Raw genomic sequence first — 8,985 nt, forward strand, 5'->3', positions numbered from 1 at the left:
TCTACAACACAACCTTCTTCTTGTTGACGTTGTTGGGCCTGCAAGTGCAGACGTTTGTAGGACAGTAGCAAATTTCCCTCAAGTGGATGACCTAAGGTTTATCAATCCGTATGAGGCGTAGGATTAAGATGGTCTCTCTCAAGCAACCCTGCAACCAAAGAACAAAGAGTCTCTTGTGTCCCCAACACACCCAATACAATGGTAAATTGTATAGGTGCACTAGTTCGGCGAAGAGATGGTGATACAAGTGGTATAAGGATAGTAGATATGGGTATTTGTAATCTGAAAATATAAAAACAGCAAGGTAGCAAGTGATAAAAGTGAACATAAACGGTATTGCAATGATAGGAAATAAGGCCTAGGGTTCATACTTTCTCTAGTGCAAGTTCTCTCAACAATAATAGAATAATTGGATCACATAACTATCCCTCAACATGCAACACAGAGTCACTCCAAAGTCACTAATAGTGAAGAACGAACGAAGAGATTATGGTAGGGTATGAAACCACCTCAAAGTTATTCTTTCCAATCAGTCTGTTGGGCTATTCCTATAAGTGTCACAAACAGCCCTAGAGTTCGTACTAGAATAACACCTTAAGACACAAATCAATCAAAACCCTAATGTCACCTAGATACTCCAATGTCACCTGAAGTATCCGTGGGCATGATTATACGATATGCATCACACAATCTCAGATTCATCTATTCAACCAACACATAGAACCTCAAAGAGTGCCCCAAAGTTTCTACCGGAGAATCACGACGAAAACATGTGCCAACCCCTATGCATAGGTTCATTGGAGGAACCTGCAAGTTGATCACCAAAACATACATCAAGTGAATCACATGATATCCCATTGTCACCACAGATATCCACGGCAAGACATACATCAAGTGTTCTCAAATCTTTAAAGAGTCAATCAAATAAGATATCTTCAAATGGGAAACTCAATTCATTACAAGAGAGTATAGGGGGGGGGGAAGAAACATCATAGGATGCAAATATAATAGCAAAGCTCGCGGTACATCAAGATCGTATCATCTCAGGAACACGAGATAGAGAGAGATCAAACATATAGCTACTGGTACATATCCTCAGCCCCGAGGGAGAACTACTCCCTCCTCGTCATGGAGAGCAACGGGATGATGAAGATGGCCACTGGAGAGGGATTGCCCCTTCCGGCAGGGTGCCAGAACGGGTCTATATTGACTTTCAGTGGCTACAGAGGCTTCTGGCAGCAGAACTCCCGATCTATTGTGCTCTCAGATGTTTTTAGGGTATATGGAGATATATAGGTGTATAATAAAGCCCATAAACATCCAAAACAGTAGATAATATAGCATGGAGCAATCAAAAATTATAGATACGTTGGAGACATATCAGCCAAGAGCGGCGAGGGTATCCTCACCAACAATACCCCAGAGAAGTACTCTTCAGATGACACCGAGTTCAAGGTATTCACGGTCTTCGAGACCTTCTCATCAAATAATCGGCGCAAAAGGGCGCTCCGCGACCTCGCCGAAGTCTGCCAAATACCAGCAATAAACCCTTGGAATGATATGGTGATCACTTTCAATGACGAGGACGAACCAAGGTCCCGCTCAGTCTGGGCACCAACCGCTTTGGTCCTAAACCCAATCGTGGACGGCTTTCGGCTCACTAAAGTGCTAATGGACGGTGGTAGCAGGCTGAACCACATCTATGAGGACACGCTCAAAAAAATGCAAATGGACTGGAGTCGCATTGAGAAGAGCAATACATCCTTTAGGGGAATCATCCCCCGCAGGGAAGCAAGATGCTCAGGGAAAATTAAACTAGATGTGGTATTCGGCACACCAAAAAACTATAGGTTCGATGGATATCATGCCTTGTTAGGACGAGATGCATTCACAGGCTTTCGATTTATACCTCATTACTGGTGTATGAAGCTCAAAATGACCGGGCCCAATGGTGTTATCACTATTTCTAGTGATCCGGACATAGCACTCCGTGTTGAATATAAAACCACGTCCCTGGAACTTGAGGCATTGTCCGAAGCCCTAGCGGCCGAGGAACTCACCGCTCTATGTTCCAAAGTGGATAGCGACGACGTAATTCTTGATAAAAGGCCTAAATCTACCTCTTTCAAGCTAGCTGACGAAATAGTCAAATTTCAAGTCCACTCGACGGATCCCAAGAAAACAACTTCTATTGGGGCACAGTTGGATCCGATGGTCGACGCTGCATTGCATACGTTCTTGCGTGAAAACTGGAAAATCTTTGCCGGGCACCCCTCAGATATCCCAGGAATCCCACATGTGCTGGCTGAACATAGACTCAACATACTAAAGGGAAACAAGCTGGTCAAGCAAATGCTCCGGCGATTTTCCGAACCCAAGCGATAGGCTATGGGGGAGGAGCTAGCCAAGCTACTCGAAGCCGGGTTTATCAGAGAGATCAAACATCCGGACTATCTAGCAAACCTGGTCATGGTACCAAAGAAGGACAAATCCTGGCGTCTGTGTGTCGATTTCAAAGACCTTAACAAGGCCTGCCCTAAGGACCCCTTTCCACTACCTCACATTGAACAGATTATTGATGCAACCGCGGGACACGATTCACTGTGTTTCCTCGATGCATACTCCGGATACCATCAAATTAAGATGAAGAATCCGACCAAGCGGCAACGACGTTCATCACCCCGTATGGGCCTTTCTGCTTCAACACTATGCCTTTTGGGCTCAAGAACGCCGACGCCACTTACCAACGCATGATTCAAACATGCCTGAAAAGCAAATTGGCAAGACTATGGAGGCATATGTAGATGACGTAGACATCAAAACAAAGCATGTTGAATCATTGGTGGATAACTTATGCCTCACATTCGACAACCTCCGAATATATGACATAAGGCTCAATTAGGAAAAGTGTGTTTTCGGCATTTCCGTCGGCAAACTTCTCGGGTTTATTGTCTCCAACAGAGGAATTGAAGTAAACCCAGCCAAAATCCAGGCCCTGTCAAAATTGGCAACACCAACTGACCTCAAGCAGGTCCAAATACTAGCCGGGTGCGTGGCTACCTTGAGCCGTTTTATCTCCAAACTAGGAGAAAAGGTATTGCCATTGTATCGCCTGCTCCGACGCACCGACCACTTTGTGTGGACAGACGCTGGAACAACCGAAATGGAGGAAATAAAAACTTTGCTAGCAAGCAACCCCACACTAGCAGAAAATTGAGCTTTATTACCGGTTCGTAAGGGCCTTTAGTGCCGGTTCTGCAATCGACACAAAAGGGTGGAGACTAAAGGCCCCCCCCTTTAGTACTAGTTCAGCACGAACCGCCACTAAATGACCACCACGTGGCATGAGCTAGCGCCGTGGTATGGGGGACCTTTAGTACCAACTGGTACTAAATGTTTTTTTTTGAAAATTTTAGAATTTGTTTTGATTTTTTACGATTTTCTGAATTATATGATGATTTAGTCTCTAATCACCCCTCTTAACTGCTCAAGTGTGGATCACTAATTCCAAATCGTCTAACTTCCCGGCCGGTCACCCATCCTCTCATTATCCCAGCCTGAGCACACTTAACTTCAGAGTTCTATTCCCCCTACTTTCCAAGTCTGCACTTGTTGTTTTCCTAACAAATGTAAGCTGTCAACCCTATTAACCCTCCGGAGTTTAGCTTGAGCATTAGCTCACACGTTTCATAGTCTGAGTTTGAAACTATTATTCTAAAAATAGTAATTATTTACTAACACTAATATTTCTTGAATAAGTAGTTTGACCATAGTTTGACCACAATTTGACCACAGTTTGACCAAAATTCAAAAAAAAACTGAAATAATTATTTAATAACACTTATATTCTTGAATAATTATTTAGTAACACTAATATTTCTTGAATAAGTAGTTTGACCAGAGTTTGTCCAAAATTCAAAAAAAACTAAAATTTGAGAATATCATTTTTTTCCTTTTGGAATTTGAGGATTCTAAAAATTTGCAAAAAGGCAGTAGTGGGGTAGAGTTTGACCAAATTGGTGGATTTTCATGCTGAACATTTTGATATATTATACGTTTTTTCTGACATCATATGCAAAAGTTGTAGCTATCTTACTTTTTTGTAACACTTTTTTGCAAAACATGTCCAAATTTAAGTTTTTTAATTTTCCTAACTAGTAGATGTAGTAATATAACTACATCTCGAAGAATTTTATTTTTTAAATTTTTTATCATTTTCTTTTGTTTTTTTCAAAACTGAAATGGCGATACACTCTTTTTTTTTTGACAAAAACAGTGGCGAAGACCCCCACTGTGATTCTCATTTTCATTTATAAGAGGGAAACATATACATATGGATTTACATGATGGATGTAGTTCAAGATAATAAAATGTCTACAAATGATCTAGCCAGCTTTGCATGCCCTCCTTCAATCCAGGTTTTGCCTTCTTTATAATCATGCTGAAGTGCTCCTTGAAAGTGGCAATGCAATATGTCATATTCTTGACCTTGTCATAAAAAATAATGCTATTTTTGTGTTTTCAGAGACTCCAGCATCCAGCAATCAAGCATTCTTTAAAGCAACCATGGGTATCTTGCTTCCTTCCCTCCAAGAGCATTTCTATAAGGTTATGATCAGTGTTCCATTGGTAACCAATGTTCATCCAGAAGGTTTGGCTGAAATCACAGCTAAAAAAGAGATGCATTAGGTGTTCATTAGGTTCATCATCACATAATTCACACTTACTAGTCTCAATGTAGAAATTCTTCCTGTTGAGTAGGTCTCTAGTGTTTAATCTTTCTTGTAACAGTAGCCAGAAGAAGAATTTATGCTTGGGAAGTGAGCATGATTTCCATATCCATTGATAGGGTTTAGGAGCATCAACAGGATTTCCCATTAGTTCAAGGTATACTCTCTTATTAGAGTACTTTGTGTCACCCCAATAGAATTTCCAAGAATCTGATAGGTTCTCTCTGTTGTGGATCAATTCTCCAAGATTAATACTCTGTTGTACTCCAATAGAAGACATAGGCAAGTGGAATAATTCATAAAATTCACTATCCTCCATGTTGTTGACAGATGTAAGAGTTGTGTCGGCTTTCTTTGCATAAGAAAATAGTTGAGGCATTGACTGTGAAAATGGTGATACACTCGGGTGGGGGGTAGAGTTTGTAAATTGCCCGATAGTCCCGATTTGTGTCTCCAACCGGAACTATAGATCAGACCCATTTAGTCCCAGTTCGTGGCATAAACCGGTACTAAAGGGATAACCTTTAGTACCATTGTGTGCCACGAACCGGGACTAAAGGGGATCGTGGGGCCCCGGCCTGACGCTAGCCTGCCACCACCCCTTTAGTACCGGTTCGTGGCACAAATTGGTACTAAAGGTTCAACACGAACTGGAATTAATGCATAGTCGTTCGAACCAGGACTAATGGTACTATTAGTATCGGGCCAAAATCAAACCGGAACTAATGTGTCTCACATTAGGTCCTTTTTCTACTAGTGCCATCCTGGCCGCAGCAAACATCGGCGAACCAATGTTGCTCTACATATCGGCAACTCACCAGGTGGTGAGTGCGGTGCTCGTCGTCGAACGAAAAGAGGAGGGGCATAAATTCCCAACCCGAAAACCAGTATACTACATATCCACGGTCCTTACACCATGCAAATCTAGATACCCGCATTATCAGGAGATAGCATATGCGGTCTTTATGGCATCTCGCAAGCTGCGACACTACTTTCAAGAGTCCTCGATCATGGTAGCTTCAGAAGTACCACTCAATGATAATATAAACAACCGGGACGCCACCGGCCGGATTGCCAAATGGGCTATTGAGCTCTTACCATTTGAAATAACGTACAAACCATGCCGAGCAATTAAATCTCAGGTATTGGCTAACTTTGTCACCTAATGGATAGAGGCCGAACTCCCTAAAGAGTAATGCACGTATTCCAACTAGGTGATGCACTTCGATGGCTCTAAAATTCTAGCTGGTGTTGTCCTGACATCCCCCATAGGATATACAATCCATTATGTGCTCCAAATAATGTATACGGACTCTAATAACGCAGCCGAATATGAGGCCTTATTGCATGGTCGTCGGATGGCTGTCAGGACATGGCATAAGCAGCATCAGGTAGCAATGTTTAGAGCTATCAAACAACATGCTACAGGAACATATCGTAACACACAAAGGCATAGCATGCTTATACTAAAAGCATAGAACAAAACACCCTTACTGAATATGAGCGAAAAACGCATAGAAGATATGATGGCACCCATGTAAACATAGCAAGTTTTATAAACAGATTCAGACTTAGTGGAATTTCAAGACATGGCAGGAACAGATTTATGATAGCAACTTTGCAAGCTCATTCCACTCACCACAAAGCATTACATGACAAAACAAGCATACCAATAGTAATAAGACATGTTCATGAAGCTAAAAAGGGCAAAAGAGAGTTCATAGGGTGCAAGGATCACTAGCAAAACACATGGCAATATTGATTAATATGTTAACAATTTGCCAGAAACAATATTTAGCAAAAGTAGAGCATGGTAATGACATGATACACTACTCCATAATTGCAACCAGAGGCATGAGTGGATAGAACATAACCATATATTCAAAACATTCTTATTGAAGTATCTCAAAATAAGCATGGATCTCATGGTAGCAACAAGTTTACATGGCATCAAAATAACATCAGGAAAAGGACAACAAAATCCTATCTGCCTGAAAACAACAACATCATGGAGCCAACTTTGCATGCTTGTGCTAGTCACCACAGAGATCACAAAAATACAAGGCTTTCAACCATGTAAAGACGACATGATGGAGATCATAAAACATGTAGACATCATGCTCATAGGATGCACACACAAAATGTAGCAAAAATGACAAATCATCAAGTTCTGCTAGGAACCAGCAGTTAACATTTCATAGCACTCTTGCAATGAGGATAATGTCAGCAATATGGACAATAATATGCATGGAAATGCAAGTAACGTGAAGAGTAGCACGAGACGAACATTTTGATATATCATATGCATGAATCAGAGCCATGGTCATGGAGATATAGCATGATGAAGGGAGGCATATGATGTTACAGATTCGGGACTTAGCCGTAAACTGAGATGAGCGCAAGACAGATAGAGGGTGCATAGGGTGGAGGAAAGGTGGGCTCGGTGCTCACCAAAGTGAGCCGAGGCCCAGGTTGCTGAGGATGCCTGACGGGCCGGAGGGAGGCCGGAGCAGATGGGTCGGCACTAGGGATGGAGCTGGGCCGGCCCCTCGCGGTGGCCCACGCGCAAGCCACGCGGGGTCAATGCAGCGACGGGATCGGGGCTCCTCCCGATCACCCTGGCAGGCGGCGGCAGCATGGGGGAGCTCGGCTCCGGCAGCTGGTGGCAGTGACGACGCCAAAGCACGGCGAGGAGAGCAGATCCGATGCGGCGGTAGCTGGATCTGGTGCTGGAACGGCGGGAAGGGAGCACCAGCGACAGTGTGTGCGAGGTGCGGCGCTGGAACGACGACATGGAGGCGCGGCGAGGTGCGCCAGCAAAGGGCGATGAGCTCCGGCGACAGCGGGCGGTGCAGGCTTCAGTGCCGGCGGGACTCGGATCGGGCGGCGGGGACTCGGGCCCAGGCGGGCCCTGGATGGGCTCCGCTGGCCGGCGGCACGGTGACGGCGGCGAATGATAGGTGGCGCGCTGTGGTTGGTTGTGGGTGGCATATAAATGACGTGGCGCAACGCGATTTGCCGGAGCGACGTGGCTGGGCAGCGGTGGACGCGTTCAACGGCGGACGGACATGTGCGGTGGCGCGTAGGAGGTGGGATCTAGGGTTTGGACCCGAAATTTGGAAGGGGATCACATATTTATAGGTAGAGGGAGCTAGGAGAGTCCAAATGAGGTGCGTTTTTCGCCTACACGATCGTGATCCAATGGCGGAGAACATGGAGGTGGTTTAGATGGGTTATTGGACTGTTTTGCAGGGATGTTGGGCTACAACAAAAGAGGGGCTTCTTCGGTTACCCGGTTAACTGTTGGGGCATCAAACGACCTCGAAATGGAACGAAATTTGACAGGCGGTCAACCGGTGATTTACCGAGGCACTTGACAAATCTTGGTCCACTCCGAGAACGTTTTTCTCCCGCTCATGCAAAGAGATAAGAACGGTGCACCGGGTTCATGAGGGAGTGTTGCATTGCAAAACGGACAACGGGGAAAATCTCGGATGCATGAGACGAACACTAATGCAAATGAGATGCACATGATGACATGATATGAAATGCATGACACGAACAAAATGCAAAACGGAAGACACAACCCAACCACGAAGAGAATATCATATCACATAGACAAAAATGGCAAGAGTCAGAGTTACAAATATGGAAAGTTACATCTGGGGCGTTACAACACTCCACCACTACAAGAGGATCTCGTACCGAGATCCAGGATGGCAACGGGGAGAAACGGAAGAGGACAAGGTAAAACAAAGTTGCTTCTTTGAGAAATGAGTGAAACCAATGAACCTTCAGAGGCTAAACAATTGAAAGAAAGAATACAACAAAGATGCACAAATTTGAAAACACTCTGTTAGAGAAGAGGAACAAGGAACATTGGGAAAACTTTGGGGTTGCCAAGACATGAATGAAGAGCTCCAGTGACATGGAAGGACAAGTAACCACTCCGGTTGAAACAAGATAGGGAAGGAATAAGAATGATATAATTTGGACAACACTCCGGTAGAAAGAAAAGGAAAACTTGATAAGTTGAAAAGAACTTGAAAAGAGGACCCACCACACCAGTTAAAAGGATAAGCACAAAAAGAACACGATCCTCACAATTCGAGATGATGAGTGAAAAGAGCAACATCACAATGCCTCCAGGAGAAAGAATAGAAGACATATCATTCTAATAAAAGAATGGAGAAGAAAATGCCAACTTCTTCCACAAAGGAGCTTGGAAAGCACCCTACCGAGAAGTTTATAACGG

This window comes from Triticum aestivum, chromosome 4A (genome assembly GCF_018294505.1).
Source record: "Triticum aestivum cultivar Chinese Spring chromosome 4A, IWGSC CS RefSeq v2.1, whole genome shotgun sequence".
In the NCBI taxonomy this organism is placed as follows: domain Eukaryota; kingdom Viridiplantae; phylum Streptophyta; class Magnoliopsida; order Poales; family Poaceae; genus Triticum; species Triticum aestivum.